The 17,344-nt window shown below is 40.5% G+C and overlaps 1 long non-coding RNA gene across 2 annotated transcripts in view; it reads right to left on the bottom strand.

Annotated features, from left to right (window-relative positions):
- Positions 1–17,344, bottom strand: part of LOC309577771 — a 33,003-nt gene that overhangs the window by 7,519 nt on the left and 8,140 nt on the right. The window contains exon 3 of one of the 2 annotated variants that reach the window (XR_014226784.1): positions 16,253–16,577. The exons of the other annotated variant lie outside the window; for it this stretch is intronic. This is a non-coding gene — a long non-coding RNA (uncharacterized lncRNA). Of the gene's footprint in view, positions 1–16,252; positions 16,578–17,344 lie in introns of those variants that run through there. 2 annotated transcript variants of the gene reach the window in all.

Genomic DNA, 17,344 nt, shown 5'->3' with positions numbered 1-17,344 from the left:
CAGTTTGAATCCATTAACCCTTATCACGTCATTACATGCTCTTGTCAGTCATCTTAGATTTCACTGAATCACTGAATATCACTCATTTAAAATTACATACAAAACATATGTGTGTATATACACATTTTACACATCACATTTTACACATAATGTGTTCAGCTATCAAGGTGTGGAGATTGTAGAACTGTCATGGAGACTGCTGGAGCTGGCAAAGGCTTGGACCAGCACTGGTGTTGATGACCTAGGATACTATCTAAAGTAGGTGTAGCTGTGCACTGAAAGGTTGTATTGTCACTGGTATATTTTCCTCATAGTTTTATCTGCCAAGAGTAAATTGATGTGAGTTTAAATTGTAAAGGCTCTTGAAAGAATTCCTTGAAGATGTTTCATTTTTTTAAAAAATCACAATACTCCTATTTTTTCCTTTTGCTTTTTTAGTTGTGAAAATGCATTGTGCTTTCATTATTGTTAATAACCTGCAGTTCAGACTTCACTAATAATTGGGAGGGAATCAGGGTAGTATTATATATGGTAACATTTTGTGAACCAACTGTCATACCAAATGTCATCTTTCAGCAGACTGTCTTGCCCCTAAAATTTTGGTGTTTAAGAAATCTACTATAATGAATCAGTAGAAATACATTCACTAAGTAATAGCATTGATGTTTCCTAGGAAATTGTTTACTTGTTAGTTCACTGGGATTTATATTCCTCATTTCAGCTGTTAGAAAATACCAATCCAGCTGCTCTTTAGTGAAACTACAGATTCCATCCCTCCCTGTATGACTGGAGAAAGATACAGGCACTGTCAAACCGATTCAGAACATCCTGAGCTAGGAAAATCCTTTCTGACACCCGTGAGGTGTTTATCCCATCTCTTCTTCCCTTCTCACCCTGAACAACTGGCTTAGCATTGCTGCCTTCCTACTGATTCTGACTGAATTGAATCCCTATGTTCCCTTTCTTGCTGAATTAAGCCAAAAGAAGCTTTAGCACAGCATCAGTGGTTTCAGAAGAGCTCTGAATGTCAGCAGCTGTCCCCTTTGCTAAAGGCCTTACAAGCAGGCAGATGTCTAGGAAGAATAGATCTGGTTTAGTGGTTCGCTGGCCAGGCTGTAAAAATCAGCTTGAAATTATGTGGACAGGTGCTGGGATTTAAGATTCAAACTGCATCTGTTCAGATTATGTGACTAATCACAAAGTAGTTGCATTTTCAACCATTTTCAAATGTCTAAAGTAGGAAAGGAGGAAAGAAATAGAGCACAGACCTCTCTGTATCATTCTCATTTCTGCTATTCTTGTTTTATGATCCCACTTAAAAGTATGTAATACCTTTACCAGCTTTTGAATTTTAAGGTAGAATAACATCAAGGCTGTTAAAGCTTCCTTACAACTAGATGATACATGTTCAGCTCTAGCTGAGTCCTCTGACAAATCTTGATTCTTAAGTATCTGGGTTGGGAAAGAACTCCTTGACTCCCTTGCATGCTGTATCAAATTCATAACTTTAAGCTGTCTTGGTTATCCATGAGAACTTGCTTTTTTGTGCTGCCAGCATAGGAAGCCATGCTACAAAAACATTGAACAATTCCTGCTAGTTCCCTGCTTTGGCATTACTACACAAAATAAAACGTGCTTATGGATGAATAGGAAATTACTGAGCAATGGATTTCTCCAAGATCCACACTGTATGACCCACCTTTTTCATAAAACCTGGCATGTGTGATACGTACTGCAGCACAATATGCGTGCCCCATTCTCGATGAATGTCAGGGTGTTACTGTACCTTAGGAGCAGTACTGGGTAAAAAAGGGTGATGTTTTGGAGCACAAAGAGTTTGGACGCATTCTGGTAATGGTGAAATGAGCAACTTCTTAAATACACCAACAAAATTAGTTACTAGGTAGATCTACTTATAAGGTACTCGATGCCGTAATTCAATTTCAGGCAGAAAAGCAGCCCCTTGGAAGAATCTTGATTTGCTCTTGAGATATTGAACAGTTTTAATAAGCCTTGACATTCAGTACCACGTTCATAATCCCTGTAATTATTCCTTCCTACTCCAATAAGAGTAGGCAGTGTACAGCACAAGTGCTGAGGGATAGTTCTGTTTCATGCTTGAAAGGAGGAATGTGTCATACAAAGCACACTTTGTACTGAGCTGTGGGAAAAGAGGTGAATGGGAGGTGAAACCAGAAGCTTTAAGAGCAGTTCAAAATGTCGCTTCCTCTCTGCCTGTCTCTGGGGGCACTTCTGAATGAATGAAGAAACTGCACAAAATGAGACACACACAAAGCTAGGAGAACTTTTGGAAGAAATCTCTTCTCCCCTGGCTCCCACCTGACTGCAAGGGCAGGTATCTTCCTATCAGGCAGAGTTTGTGCTAGGCATTCTGCCCCTTCCCTGCCTCTGCTTCCTTCTTGGAGAGGAAGCGAAGTGCTGGAACTACCACAGTAACAAATACAGGGAATTTAGTCCTGAAAACAACCTACCACGGGACTAGGAGAACATTTGTGGGCAGCACTGGTGGCTGCACTCTTCTACATAGGTGTAAGTGCTGATGATTTTCTTGTGCTTTGCTGTCAAGAAATGCATAACTGGTCCCTTTTGGAAAGCAAAAAATGAAATGCTCAAAGAAAAAGGACACAGTCTGTGGCATTTGCCACCTTAAGAAGGAGAGGAATCTTGTATGGAAAGTTGGCACTGAACATAAAATTAATTTAAGGAATATACTTGAGCACCCGTAAGGAACTGAATGAAGAGGGAGCAGAAGAGAAGGTCCAGTCTAGTGGGGTCAGAAAGTCTTTGTGGTGAACTACTGCTAGAAGAAAAAGCGGAATTCAACTTCTGTAAAGGAAATTAAAACGTAAGTACAGACTCCTTCACTGTAAAAAGAGAACAAGGGAAAAAACACGAAGGGGGAGGAGCAGGAAGCAAATGTAAGAAAGTATTTTCCAGAAGATTGACATTGCCACCCCGTGGCCTGTCAGTACAAGGATGGAGTGATGCACATCCAAAGGCCAAAGGTGTTCCTGCGGTCAGTGTCACTCACCGCTGCCTCTCGGAAATGCCAGTGGGAGGTCGGGCAGCCTGGGCAGTGCCCAGCCTGAGCTGTGCATCATTCCCTCCGCAGGCACCACGGTGACCCCACAGCTTCCCTTACGTGGCACCACGCTCTGAACAGAGGGGACTCCTTATGCCAGGAAGAACAATCTGGTGACTCACAAGGTCAGTGCTGGTCTGCTCTCAGTTATCACAGCACATAACATTTCCTTGAGGTTTAAGCAAATGTAATAGAAATCTCTATGTGGTTTGTGGGACTGTGCTACACAAAGTACTTGCATTAACATTTTTCTGTGTGGCTTTCATTGCCTGAATGGATGACATGAAGCTCAGCAGGGTTACGGTCCTGAAGGCACTTTGGGGGTCCTTTTGTCAGAAGCCTGATCTGACTTGACCGCTTTTGCTTTAGTTTTTCAGTATCTGCTCAGTAGGCAAATTATTAGCTAGCATAAACTCCTCTCTAGCCTTGCCAGTCACCTCCTCTAACCTCTACACTATTCTGGCAGCCAAATCAAAATGCAAGTCAAAAAAAACCACCCTATTAGGGAATGTGAGCAGACCACCATATGGAAAACAGTAAAAAAGGAGGTTCAGGGTGCCTTGGCATATATATGCAGTGCAAAGAAAAGGAAACAGCTTGAGAGAAAATACTGACTTGTTCAACAGCAAATGTGAGACACCTGGATCATTTTACACACAGGTACACATCTTCGTAGATGTGCACATGACTGTCATCAACTGAACTCATCCGAACCATATTTCTTGGGAAAATTTTCTGCAGGGAAAGTTATCTAAAAGTTGACTGAATTATCTGAAAAACTACATGGAATTCTATGAGAACATGTGATAGAAGAGAAATACTGGTTAGCTAAATAATAAAACAGATAAACCCTAACTTTTTATAAGCTACTGCATTGTATAGATGAAATGAGAGTTTTGCTGTCATAGTTGATCTGTGCTAATTACAGCAATTATAATACTTGTAGAGAAGGAAATTTGTGAAAAGTATATTAAATGTTCAGCACTCAGCTGCTTGTCAGCTGAAAGGAAGGCAAGTTAATTGGATGTAACAGTCAATCCTCTTTCTGTTGTTAATCAGTGGTTAATTATAATGTGCAGCTACATGGCCATATGTCACTTGCTGTGGCACAAGAGTAATGTGTCACATTATTGATCACTGCACTGGAGGAGCTGAGAGCTGCTATGCCCCTGTGCTAAATGCCTTACAGAGAGGTGAGTGCTTTCAGTGTTGCATAAAATCAATCTTCATTCAAAGTGTAGGAATTAAAATTAGGCCATATATCCTACCAGAATCTAACATCCATTCAGTACATTGTATTAGTCTGATTTTTGAATGATAAATAGTTGTAAAAAAGTAATTTTTTTATCACTGAGGTTGGAAAGAACCTTTCAGATCATTGAATCCAACCACTGACCTAACACTGCCAAGCCCACCACCAAACTGCGTTCCCAGGTGCCACATCTACGTGTCTTTTAAGTACTTCCAGGGATAGTGACTCCAGCCCTTCCCTGGACAGCGTGTTCCAATGCTTGACAACCCTTTCAGGGAATAAATTTTTTCTAATATCTGATCTAAACCTCCCCTGACACAACTTGAGGCCATTTCCTCTTGTCTTGTCACTTGTCACCTGAGAGAAGAGACTGGCCTCCACCTTTGCTCTGGAGAGCAATGAAGTTCCCTCTGAGCTTCATTTTCTCCAGGCTAAACACCCCAATGTTGCTCAGCTGCCCCTTCTAAGATCTGTGTTTTAGACCTCTCACCAGCTTCATTACCCTTCTTTGGACTGAAAACCAAAATAAAATAGATGAAGTGGCAGAAAGATCTAGGAGTAGGCACAGAATTACTGAGAAGAGAGCTATTGCCAAGTGCAATTTTTCCGTAGGCTTCTTGAAACTAGAGCACAGCTGTCCCAAACTGATTTAATGTTCCTGGGTATCTGGAAATCGACTACTTTTAATCTATAACAGCTTTGTCTAAAAACTAAAAAATGCAGAGTTGTCTGAAGGACTGCTTTTCTTAAAAGTTTGTTGTCCATTTGATAGTTTACTTGTGCCTGCTCTAAAATACTGCTTAGAAACCAAGCATGGTTTTCAAATTAACGTCCCATAGAAATGGATCCTCTGTCTCTCCTGTCCTGATGGATTTTCAGGCTCCAGGGCTGGCCTGTGTAGGTGCAGATACCACAAATGAGCGTGGGAATGAAGACAAAGCCTTAAACCTCAGAGGCTGAGTGTTGGGTACAGCAGAGTCCAAAACCGTAACCTGCAGCTCCTGGAACTGGAGATAATGGCATAGTTATCACAATTAAAAAAAGATAGTAAGGAATATGCACTAGAATATACTGCCAGATATTACTCTAACTTTCCCCTGAGTAAGCACTTTTAATCTGTGAGGATCAAGCAGAATCCAACAATGTGTATGAGGTAGGAAGAGCAGTACAGCATGGGAGAGAAGGTGGCTTAATGAAGATGGTCAGGCTAACAGTGAAGGGGAGGCACTTTCCAACACAGATCCATTATGTCTTCCATTCTGCTTCAGGTAGCTCAGTGCTGGACATGGGATGCAAAAATGTCATGTTTTCTGATGGCAGGAAAACCATTATTAGTCCAGTTCATTAGACCGTGCAGACTGTAGCCAGTGTGTTTAATCTTTCTCCTGTAATAACTAAATAAAAAAGTGAGAAACATGTTGAAAAGGGGAGTTGAGTATTTACAACATTTAGTTGTTTGAAGGTGAGGAAGTATCCGCCTACCCTTACTTATAGGAGAAAGGATGCTACTTAAACATTTATCTATCCACCTGTGTCTGGAAAACAGGGAGTTGGGTATCTACCTGAATATCTGCATGCACTTACACTGAGGACTCCGAAGCAGGGATAAAAAATTAAAGGAAGATTAAAGGGTAATTATTGCTTTGCCCATTTAGACTAGAGCCTTTGATGTCACATCCTCCTCATGACAGCTGCAGCCAGAAAGGCTTGCTCCAAAAGGAGAGCACAGCATTGTTCTGATTTCAGTAGATCAGATACAGTGTTGCTTTCTTCTATCACTATTCACAGCACTTCATGGGAGGCTCCAGCATCCTTTCAAAATATTTCCACTTGCCTGGAATGAAGGTGGATGTTCTGTATTCTATCAGCAAACATCTTGACTTCTGAATTCAGTAAGAGTGGCAGTGTTGATGCCAGTGAGAGCAGAATGTCCTCCTTCATCTTAGACTGTTTTTTTATTGCACCCACCTTAAACTTCCTTTTTTAGGTCCACAGTTTCCTAAAAGAACATCACTTGCATGCAGATTATTATTTGAAAGTCAATGTATTCCAAATTTGTTTTTTTCAGGCCAACATTGAGCTACCTCATGGAACCAGAGCTTTTGACACACAAGCTCTGAGCTTCTGTAGTGGCCTGCTGTTTGGTCCTACATCTTTAGTGCTGTGGCTCTGGTTTTGGAGCATCTCTGGAGGTCACCTTTCAGCCATATGGTGTCTGCTCAAAAGGTGTATCAGTCATGTGTGCCTCTATGGTGTAAGAGCCCTCTCTAATTTGACTGAACTTTGGGTTGCTCCCCCTCACCTTGGGCCTCTTAGGAACACACAAGCAGAAAAGCAGAAAATTCTGGGCTTCTCTGCTCCAAACGGCCAAGGTGAATGGCATTTCTGAGAGGCACTTTTACTTCTCAAAGTGCAGAAATCTCTCCAAGAGCTGGGATTTACTCAAACACCAGACTGTCTGGGGCAGCATGCCCAGAAATGTTGGCATTTGAGTTGAAAATGTAAGTGTTTATACATCCCACTTCCTGCATTTGTCTGTGTAGTTATGGTATGGATCTGCTTTTTCAGGCAGAAACAAAAATACCATTCCACCTTTTCCCTTTTACTCAGATGGTGTTTTGCAATGTACGAAATAAGGAGTCCCTCTGCATAAGGAACCATAAACTACCATTTATGATGCCTGTGAAGGAGGGAAATGGAATATCTCTGTAGAAGAGTCAAAAAAGACACGACAGCACTGATACCACCGGCAGCCAACACAGACATCACAGTGTTACAGCTTGAGGTAAATGGAATTTGTCCTCTTTGCATGATTATTACCGCAGGCCTGGTTCCTACGGTATATCACCGTGTCCCGCAGCCATAGGGAGGAGGAGGAGGAGAAGATCCAGCAGGCAGGAATTGTGCAGCAAGATTGATCTATTTAATTATTTTACAAACTCTTTTATAGACTTTTTTCTTCATAGTCTAATTGGACAAAGGACCAGCCACCCCTTGGGGGTGATTGGCCAAAATCCTAAAACATCCATTATCAAAATATTTTCTTCTATACCATAAACAAGACTTTCCAAGGTTGCAGGTGGCTTGGTTGTTTACATTCCCTGCTACCTCTTCTGTGAGAGAGAAAAGTCTCTCACGGACTTAGAAAAATAACAAGAAGATCCTCACTAACAGCATTTTTGTACCTACACATGATGCACTGCATCTTTTCAGATAAGAGAGTCTTCTAACAGTGTTTATCAGACTTTTCACCTTTCCTCTGTCTTAACAGAAACTCAGCTGCCCTGAGGTGAGTGAGAACAAACCAGAGTTTCTGACAGTAGTGCAAACCTGCCTCTGGAGGAAGGGAACCTATCCCACTAATTAAAGGTATTCCATAGTTTAGGTGTCAAGGCATTTATTCCATAATTTCAGTTTCTTCTCACTGGGTTGGTCAGGGCAGATAGTGTTGCTTACTGAACAGCATTGTGTTTTTTCTAATGGTTTGTATTTCACCTGCCAGACCTAATCATGACCTTGCAATCAGAAAAACACTTGCCATCTATACAGGGCTGGGAGGGAGCATGATGTTTTCTTACACAGAAATGCCAGAATTTTAAAATGATCTGTTCCTAAATGGGACTCCTACAAGGAAAGCATGTCAGAAACCCTAGTATGTGTCTTTTTCATTGTTTGTCTATGTGTTGTATATAAAATATATAGAAGGAAATTATCTCAGGTTGGATGGGACTTTGAGGAGCCTGGTCTAGTGGAAGGTGTCCCTGCCTATGGCAGAGGGGTTGGAACTAGGAAATCTATAAAGTTCCTTCCAACCCAAACCGTTCTATGATTCTACAATCCTATTCCATCTCCTGTCCACTCCTGACAGCTTCCAAAGACTGTGCATGCACCTGCATTCTGCCCTCATGGTCAAAGATCTGCCCATGACTGTTTTTGTATCACTGTCACACAAACTTCACAAGACAGCTGTTCGAGGTGCCAGTCTGTTTGAGTCAGCTCCCTTCAGATTCCTCTCTTGCAATTAGTCAACAAAAGCAGTATTTAACATGTACCTGTATCAGCAGATGATAGAGCACCCTTTCCCTCCATAGCCAGAATAACACACCAAACCTTTTCCTCGGCTTGTGCCTTATCTGGGAGATTTGATAGTCTGAGCTTCACTTGCAAGTGATGCCTGGGCCAGCCTCTTTGCATCATACTTCTATGCAGGCAGGTTCATGGAGCTTTTTTTTAGGGTTTTCCAATGAGCTTCCTTATTTTTTAATGAAAATGTTTATGTGATGGCTTCAAAACAGCTGTTACACAGCTGAATGAGAGCTCAGTACATTTTGGCAGTGGCTCATGCACCTCTTTTTTCGAGCTCCTGGTTATTGCGTTGCTGCTTACTATGGAGCTGCAGCAGAACTGAGACTGAGCACTTGTGGTGTGGCTGAATTACTGTCAGTACCCAGTGCCCGGCTGCTTTCACAGCTTAATGAAACTTCAGCAGTGTAATTTTGAAGCTCTGTAATTTAGTAATGCCTGCATTAAGACTCTTTATCCTTGAAGATGATCTAGAAAGTGGATCATTCATTTGTGCTGGGTTCCTGTGACCTGTCTTGCCTGGCAAGTCAGAAGTTGATGTTGTTGGCTATGAGCGTGGAAGTCCTGAGCACCTCCAGTGGAGCAGCTTTTGTTGTCACCACAGGCTAGGCTGGACATCTTGCAGTCAGGTCATTTCCTTCCTCCAGCAGGTCTTGGTAGTCAACATGACTGAGAGTATCCCTCAGGTCACCTACCCTGGTCCAGCTGTGTGAGGGAGCAAATTGGGTTTAAACCTATTTTTGCACATCACTTTTTTTACGCCCCAAATACATAACTTATTGCCTGGCAGATAAAATTCTTAGCAAACCAGGCTTTCCCCCTCTCCAGTGCTCATTTTTTGATTTGAGTGCCAAATATACATGAAGGCAGAAGCTTGGCAAGCCTTCTAGCATCGATTGTAAGAGAAAAAAATACAGAGCGAATTTCTGTTCTTGAGCTCTATAAATCTAGAGGCACTCCAGAGAAGACACTTATGAGATTGTGCTGGATTGAAGACATTTTACTCAGATAGAAAATCCAGTTTGTGATGTCAAAAATGATAAAACATTTGAATGTTTGGACACAAACTTAGTGTCTCAAAGACTTCACACTAATCAGGCCTTTGGTTAGCATTGCCAGGCACTGATCTTTAAGTACCATCAATTCCTTACAGCACCTGCCCTCTTTCCCTTCAGTTGCTGGGAGGGAGCAGCTCTGTTATTCAGTGCTGAGCATGTCACCAGTCCTTGCTAAATTAGCACGTGTAACATTCTCAAGACATTTAGAAAGACTGACTCAAGGTTACAGCAGAGGCCAACTGGTTGGGGAGCTACCAGTAGACATTCTGCAAAAGTCTGATCTAAATTTGAAAGAATAAATATATAATTGTGTCAGAACAAATGTGATACATGTCTAAGATTAAATACAGCCAGCTCCCAGGTAACATCTGATTAGAAAAGGCTTTTGCGGTACTTAACACAAGGACTTTGAGCCTCACTGACATCTGTCTGACAAGGTAAATGGACATACATATTACAGCTTATTTTAGTTGTTACTATGGTGAGGGAGAAGGACAAAGATATTTATTTCTCCATGAGGTTTTTACTGGGAAGTGCAAAGGGCCATACAGTCTGCTGCCCTAATCTCATCATTTATAGAAGTTGATATGTGAACCCTATCAAAGCTAGTGAAAGAAAACACATCCAAATCTCCCTTTCTGCATGCTACAGCCCAGCCTCATTGTAACTGAGCCCTTCTAGCAGTCTCCTTCTCTGGCACTACAGATCCAGAATAGTGCGGGGTGTTGGAAGGCATTATTCAAGAGTCCCACCAACTCCGACTCATACTGTGACTCTGGCTAAGTCCATATTGTCCTTGTATCAGGCGGACACATAATTTCCTCATTTTTATTGTTCCAGGACTTACAGCAGACTTTTTCAGCCTTCCTCCTTCACTTTCTTTCCAACCCTTTGTTTTTCATGTGGCTTTCCATGGTGTAATTTCTTTCTTATCAATAACTAATCAACTGTGATTCGATAATTGCTTTAGTGCATGGGTTTCCTCAAAGATGTTTAAATTCCATGTCAAGAAATGCTGTACAAACTCCCTCTGTGTTGGGCAAACCAGCCATTTGGAAAAGCTATAGGAGGAAATGATCATCTATATACTCATAGATAAATTGCCACAGAGTTTGTTACTATGCCACATGTAGGAAGAAATGCAAGAGTTAGAGCAAGTCATGAGCATCTCTGTCCCTCTGTCTGTGGGGGAGTTAAGATATGGTCCTCAACAAGAATGACTGTTCATTTGTGTAACAGTGGGAAATTGATGTAACAGAGGAATCTGGGTGAGAAAGCTCAGTGTGAGATCTTATGAAAGGGGAGAAGGTATTTATTTACAGAATCTCGCAACTTGATTTCATGCACTCACACTCATTTTGCTGTAGTTAATTCTCTGACACTCGTATATTCTTGATCACCAAATCGCTGAGTTCCAGAGGCCTGACCAGGATTCCTTGAGCTTGACAGAAAGGAACAGGGATGCTGCTGCCACGCCCTCACTACAAGCCCTTGACTAGGGACAACAAAATGGTTTCTGGACCAATCTGTCATTTCCCTTAGGAGGCATCAGCTGGTATGTGGTCACCTTTTACCACAGAATCCTGTTTACTTTGTTCTCCATATACCATTGGAGAATGCTGCCCATTGCTTGTTTTTCCCTGTTTTCAACACATGTGCTTTCCAGGCAGGATAACAGGAAAGGCAAGGCATGCCTGACACTGCAGCCTTGGTACCATCCTCCTGGGATCAGGATCCTGGGTCTGTTGCTGACAGGTCATCTGTGTTGTGGCTGTTTTCAAAGTGCAGATCTTTGGCCTTGACATAAGCAGAGCAATTCCTTAATTTTTCTGCTGGGAATGGTTTTCTGTGTTAACAAGTGTCCATCTTGTTAACCCTCTGTTCTGCTGTTCCTGCTGGTGCTTTCACACATTTTCATTCATTCTTAATTCACATCATCCTTCGCTTTGCTGTTACAAATCTCTACAACTGCTGTAGACATTCCTGATGCCCTTTTATTAGAATTCATAATCTCTCTAAAATACCTAATTTAATGCCCCTCCCTAGTCCTTGACAGCACACAGATGAATGCTCTGCTGAAATGTAAATGGAGCTTGTAAATGTAATATATCATACTTGGTGAAAGAAACTCTAAAATTTGGGGACACACACACTATATGTGCTGAAGCACAGACTTCTTGAAATGCTGAAATATGTGTGAAATAATGAAAACACTGAGGTGGCCAATATAAACAGCTTTAAAAATAACAAAATTATGCCTGCCAAAATAGTAATGGAAAACTGATAGTCTGTATTTCCCATGACATGCTGGAAGATTTAAACACACTGCTCCCACTGATGTCATGAAGTTACTGCTCTAAATTTACTGTTAGTAGGAGAAAACCAAGCTGTTCCTGGTTTAATATCTTTTTGCTTGTTCCCAGCAATAGAAGGGTTATTGCTGACAGGAGGCAAAATGCTGACTCTACTTAAAACCTTGAAGCTGAGGTTTGCTACTCCTGACCAGTGCTGCGTATGAAGTTGAGTTAGCAGTCAGTGTTTGGCGTGCATGAGACCTTTTGAAATGTAGGATAGCACAGTGAAGTCACTAATTAGTCTTTTGCAGGTGGTTATTAAAAGCCAGTGCTAATCAACTGCAAACTGACCAGTAGGAGCTTGCATGCTCCTGGCTTTCAGCATTTTTTTAGCTACTCACTATTATTTGAAAGTAGAATCTTAAAGCCCGTTCTGTTAGTAACCTTGTTCTTCTTTTGTAACTCATTTAATTTGTGACACCGAGGCTAAAATGTGTTTCTGATGTCAGTGACTTGCGACACGGATGCAGGTAAATGGGACAGCCTGAGAACTCCAGCTGCATTAAGGGGAGAACAAAATTGCAGATGTATGATACTGTACCTTAGAGAGAACAGAACTTTACTGATCTAGCAGTTTACTCTATGAGTTCTAATGCAGAGGAATGTTTTCTAGGGACAGGTATTTGGTCACCCGAGAGCACTGGAAGTTGCAATGCTGGATTTATTAGAGTTGGAGATAAACCAAATTTTGCACAAGCTAGAACTTGCAGGTTTTTTCCTAACGCTGCGATCCAATAAAAAAATGGAAGTTAAATGTGGTTAAGATGCCACAGAAGAATGCAGTAAGAGATGCCACACACTGTCCTATGTACAATTTTAATGCAGAATCCTTGTTCTTGATTTAGCATGCAAACATACAGCCATGGTCTGTGTCAGTTTTTGTAACCACACACTTTCTGTCTTTTTCAGAGCTTGGACTGGACTCTGGTACAGCACTTACCACAACTGTACATTGTACAGAATTACATAAAAACAATTTAAAAAAAAAACTTGTTGGGGAAATCGGAATCAGAAAATTCAGGGCTATCTGTTCCTGCCTCTACTATAGAACTCCTATGTATCAACCTAATTACTCCAATCAAAGTGCTCCTAATTTTCTAATGTCAAATATTTGCTAGGTCATTCTAGGGAGCTGAAACACTGAGGACTTCCATGTGGCAGCTGAAGTTTGACTATATGTGTCTATACATACTTCCTCAGAAATGGTGCTGGTATTGATATCCAAGCTGGCTCATTTTCAATGAATTCTGATAAACCAGCAGTGTTATGTACATTTATATACAAATAATGTGTGTCTATACACATGTACATTGAATCATAGAATTGCCCGGGTAGAAAGGAACCTTAAAAGACCATCTCGTTCCAACCCCCTGCCATGTGCAGGGACACTTTTCACTAGACCAGGTTACTCAGAGCCCCATCCAATCTGGCCTTGAACACTTCCAGGGATGGGGCATCCACAACTTCTCTGGGCAAACTACTCCAGTGCCTCACCACCCTCACAGCAAAGAATTTTTTCCTAATATCTGATGTATGCTGTCAGTTTGAATCCATTCCCTCTTGTTCTGTCACTACATGCTCTTGTATTAAGTCCCTCTCCATCTTTCCTGTAGGCTCCCTTCAGGTGCTGAAAGGCCACCATTAGGTCACCCTGAAGCCTTCTCTTCTCCAGGCTGAACAATCCCAATTCTCTCAATCTTTCCTTGTAGGAGATGTGTTATATCCCTCTAAATTATCTTGGTGGACTCCCCTGGACTTGCTCCAACAGGTTCATGTCCTTCCTGCACTGATGACCCCAGAGCTGGATGCTGTACACATATGTGTGTGAGCTGCAGGATTTTCAGAATGAAAACAAGCTAGTTTGGGTACCAACAGCATTCCTGTGGTAAGCACAATCTTCCCTGTCAGTTATAAACCAATTCTTTCATGACAGGGGGACTAGAACTTGCCAGGTAGCTGGTGAGAAATATTTATGCCTTAGTGTTTTCTTCAGCCTTCAGAAGTGCTGGTTACTGTGCAAGTGCTGAAGGCTTCCTCTGTCAACTGAGTATGCCCTACTGAGAAGGAAGAATACAACCTTATCAGAAAATTGATTAAATGTGTTTGCCTACGACTCCTATGTTACAGTAAGATGCCCATGAAATGACCATGGCAAAACAGTTTTATTCAGTGCACTTAAAGTGAAACAAACAGTAGTTTAGAAAAGGCACTGTAGCCATTGGTCCATTACACAGCAAACATGGCAAGTACAGAATTTACTATAAAAGCATCCACCAACCAGAGAAGCAGAAAGAAGAAAAATATGAACAGCCCTCCCCACCAGCCCCCAGTGTGAACAAGGTTAAGAAGCATTTGTGCAGATGGATATATTTCTGGCTTGGAGCCAACTGGGGAGAGAAAGCAATTGCTATAGATAGAATCCCAGAAAGTGTAACAGAAGTTGCAGCAGGCTGTTGGAGGCTGAAGTATGTCAAGAATGAGATTAGCAATTAGTAATTCCACAGACCTTTAAGTGCAGTCTGCTCACAGGTAGCAGACTTCACAGAATTCTAAACATGGAAGCAATTGCTGGTGTTCTTCTACTGCTTGTAAGTAAGTAAGTATAAACATTTTTGATTTATTAAGAGAAGGATACTTCAACACACATTTAAGGGTCCTGACCACTTGAGAGCAGCAGGCTTTAAATTCCACAGATGTAGAAGTATCTTTTCCCTGTCATTAGAACTCTTGCCTCTGAAGGAACATTACCAGAGGAACTGATCTTGATCAAATACAAATTTTATACATGGCATATTCCAATTTTTTTAATCCACAACTAAGTTCACTTTTCCAATAAAATACTTTTTTTTTTTTTTTTTTTTTTTTTTGCACAGGCACACAACAACATCATATTCTCTATTCAGACAGTACATACATCTATCCCTTTGTTTCCATGTAAAGAAATATAGGGACAGGCTTTTGGCCAATCTGCCTATAGCAACAGCTGCTGCTCTAATACAGTTATTTTGCGTTATCTGTAATGCCCTCTGTAACTCAGTTGGGCCTGCTCAGCACAACAAACACAACTGTACATAACAATGATGTGTTTCTGAGGTAGTAATATCTTCACTGCTCTTAAATCACTAATTTTTTGAACATTTCACACATCTATTACAAATAAAAGGGGAAGCTGGGTACAAACAAAATATACACCATCTAGGATTAGTTAAAGAGAAGATCATTACAGAGGTAGAGGTGTAAATCTGTGAAGCTTACAGAAGGCCAAACCTGTCATAACCCCAAACCTCAGATTTATTTGCCCCTAATAATGGTTAACAGTTTTCAGCAATGTATAATTAGGGATGAATAAAATAAGTTTGACACTGGAAACCACATTTCTCAAAGCAGCAGTTTCAGTTAATTGAATCGTTATCGTTCTTGCTTCGTCTTGAGCTAAGGCATCCAGTGGTTTACTATAAAATGAGCCTGTATACGAATGCCTTCAATTAGTGGAGAGGAGAGTTAATGTTCTGCAAAAAAGCAAATAACCCTTTTCCCTTTTGAGATAATTGCATATTCAGGCCTCTGTGAATTATGAAAAGTGATGACTATTTGGAAGTGACAACTTTTTGTGAGGTGTACAATTACACGAGGTATAAAGAGAAATCACCAAGAAGCTTAAAGTGGCCTTTTGTATAATATATTCTTACAAACCTTCACACTGCACTTAAAAATGTGTGAAGACAACACATTACACATAACAAGAGTCAGACACAGGCTATCACAAAGGTTTTGGAAAGACTACAAACTAACTTAATGACTAACAAGTGTGCATAAAACTGCAGAGTACTTGTTTTAATAATCAAAAACTACTTTAAAGCAGATCTTCAGGCATTTGATCTGACTGCCACCCATCTTCTTGGGAAGAATATTCTAAAGATCTACAACCTGACTGTCATGTTGCCAGCTATTTCATCAGTGTAAGCTCCTCAGTCTCCACAATCTGGGCCGCTAGCAATCATTTCCATAATTTTTGCAAGAGTTCAAATAGTTTATGTGTGCAAAGCACTGGATTAGATCTCAGAAATCTGGATTTTGTTCTTGTTTCTGTAAATCACCCAGATGGGTAGTCTGCAAGGTTACCACTTTATTCCTCAGTTTCTTCATCTGTAAAATGGGGATAATTATATTCCCTAGCTTTTAAAAAACATTTCAAGATATACATGGTTAATGATTAAGCAGTGTGGATAATCCCTGATGAGTAACACACAGCTGCTCATACACACTTATTCACTTTCGTATTAACATCTTTATTTAAATTTTCGCAAAACACTCATTTTGTCAAACAGTAACTGCAAAGAAGCTTTTATCCAGCACAAGTGCAATTAGAATAGTAAAGTAGTGATGAGACTTTGAGCTCAAGGGACTATCTGGTATTTTAAGTTCAAGTAACTGCAGTAGCAAAAAGGGTTTCCAATTCAAGTCTGCCCTCTGCTGGCTTTAGCAGAACACTCCTAATAAATTTTGGATCAATAGTGTCTTTCTGTAATGAAGTGAAGGAACTAAATTAATAGAGGCTGAAACATTTATTAATTGACACCCTTATTCAGCATTTATAAAATTTTTGTAATAGTAGTTGAATGATTTGTAATTTTTTTTTTAAGTCCCATCTAGGCTCCCTGTCAGATTCATGTTCTTCAGGATTTCAGAAGTCCACCACCATATCATCCATGTTAGAGTTGCTGGAACTAAAATACAACATAGGAAGTAACATTCTGCATGTGGCTTTAAAGAAATTTAATAAAAAAACTACAGAAAAAATATTTTGCTTGATACAATTAATGACTCTAGTAGATAGTGCTGTATGTATTAGTCAAGTATTAATGCCCTAAAAGAGACCAGGATCAGTCCAGTCTAGTACTCCGTCACTAAAAGCAACCTGTCCCCTTAAAATATGAGAGGAAAAAAGCAGACCATTTACTACTGTGTTTATTTTAGAAAGAATCTTCCATCACAAATACCACACACAAATAACTCATCTCTTAACTCAGGACGACTCATTTTCCTTTCTATTTTTAAAATAGGAAGGTAATTGGGGTGTGGGGAGCTACCTTACTCATACACAGATTCATCTAGAGTGATTTCAACCCCAAGGTGACACTGGTGTCTGAAATACAAAATCTGCATCATTACATGCTGGATGATGTGATTGAGCTGAAAAGCCCCAGGTTTATGTATCTTGTCATCTTCATGCTTTGTTACACATAACAGCATTTAATCTCTTGTGACTGCTACCTAAATCTAAAATAAAGGAGTACAGTATTGCTTCCTCAGATGTGTACTTAATATACACTTGAAAAAAAGGGAAAAAATAAAACTATTACAGAATGGCATTTTATTTGGACCCTTTAAATGCTTGGAAATCAGGGTTAGATTCACAGCCTGTGCCAAATTTGCCTAACAGACTTTATAAAGCAGAACATAAGGAACTTTCACAAGTTCCTTGAATGTCCTC

Source organism: Coloeus monedula (assembly GCF_965178545.1).
Source record: "Coloeus monedula genome assembly, chromosome: 1".
Classification (NCBI taxonomy): domain Eukaryota; kingdom Metazoa; phylum Chordata; class Aves; order Passeriformes; family Corvidae; genus Coloeus; species Coloeus monedula.
This window is presented reverse-complemented; position numbering and strand designations above follow the sequence as displayed.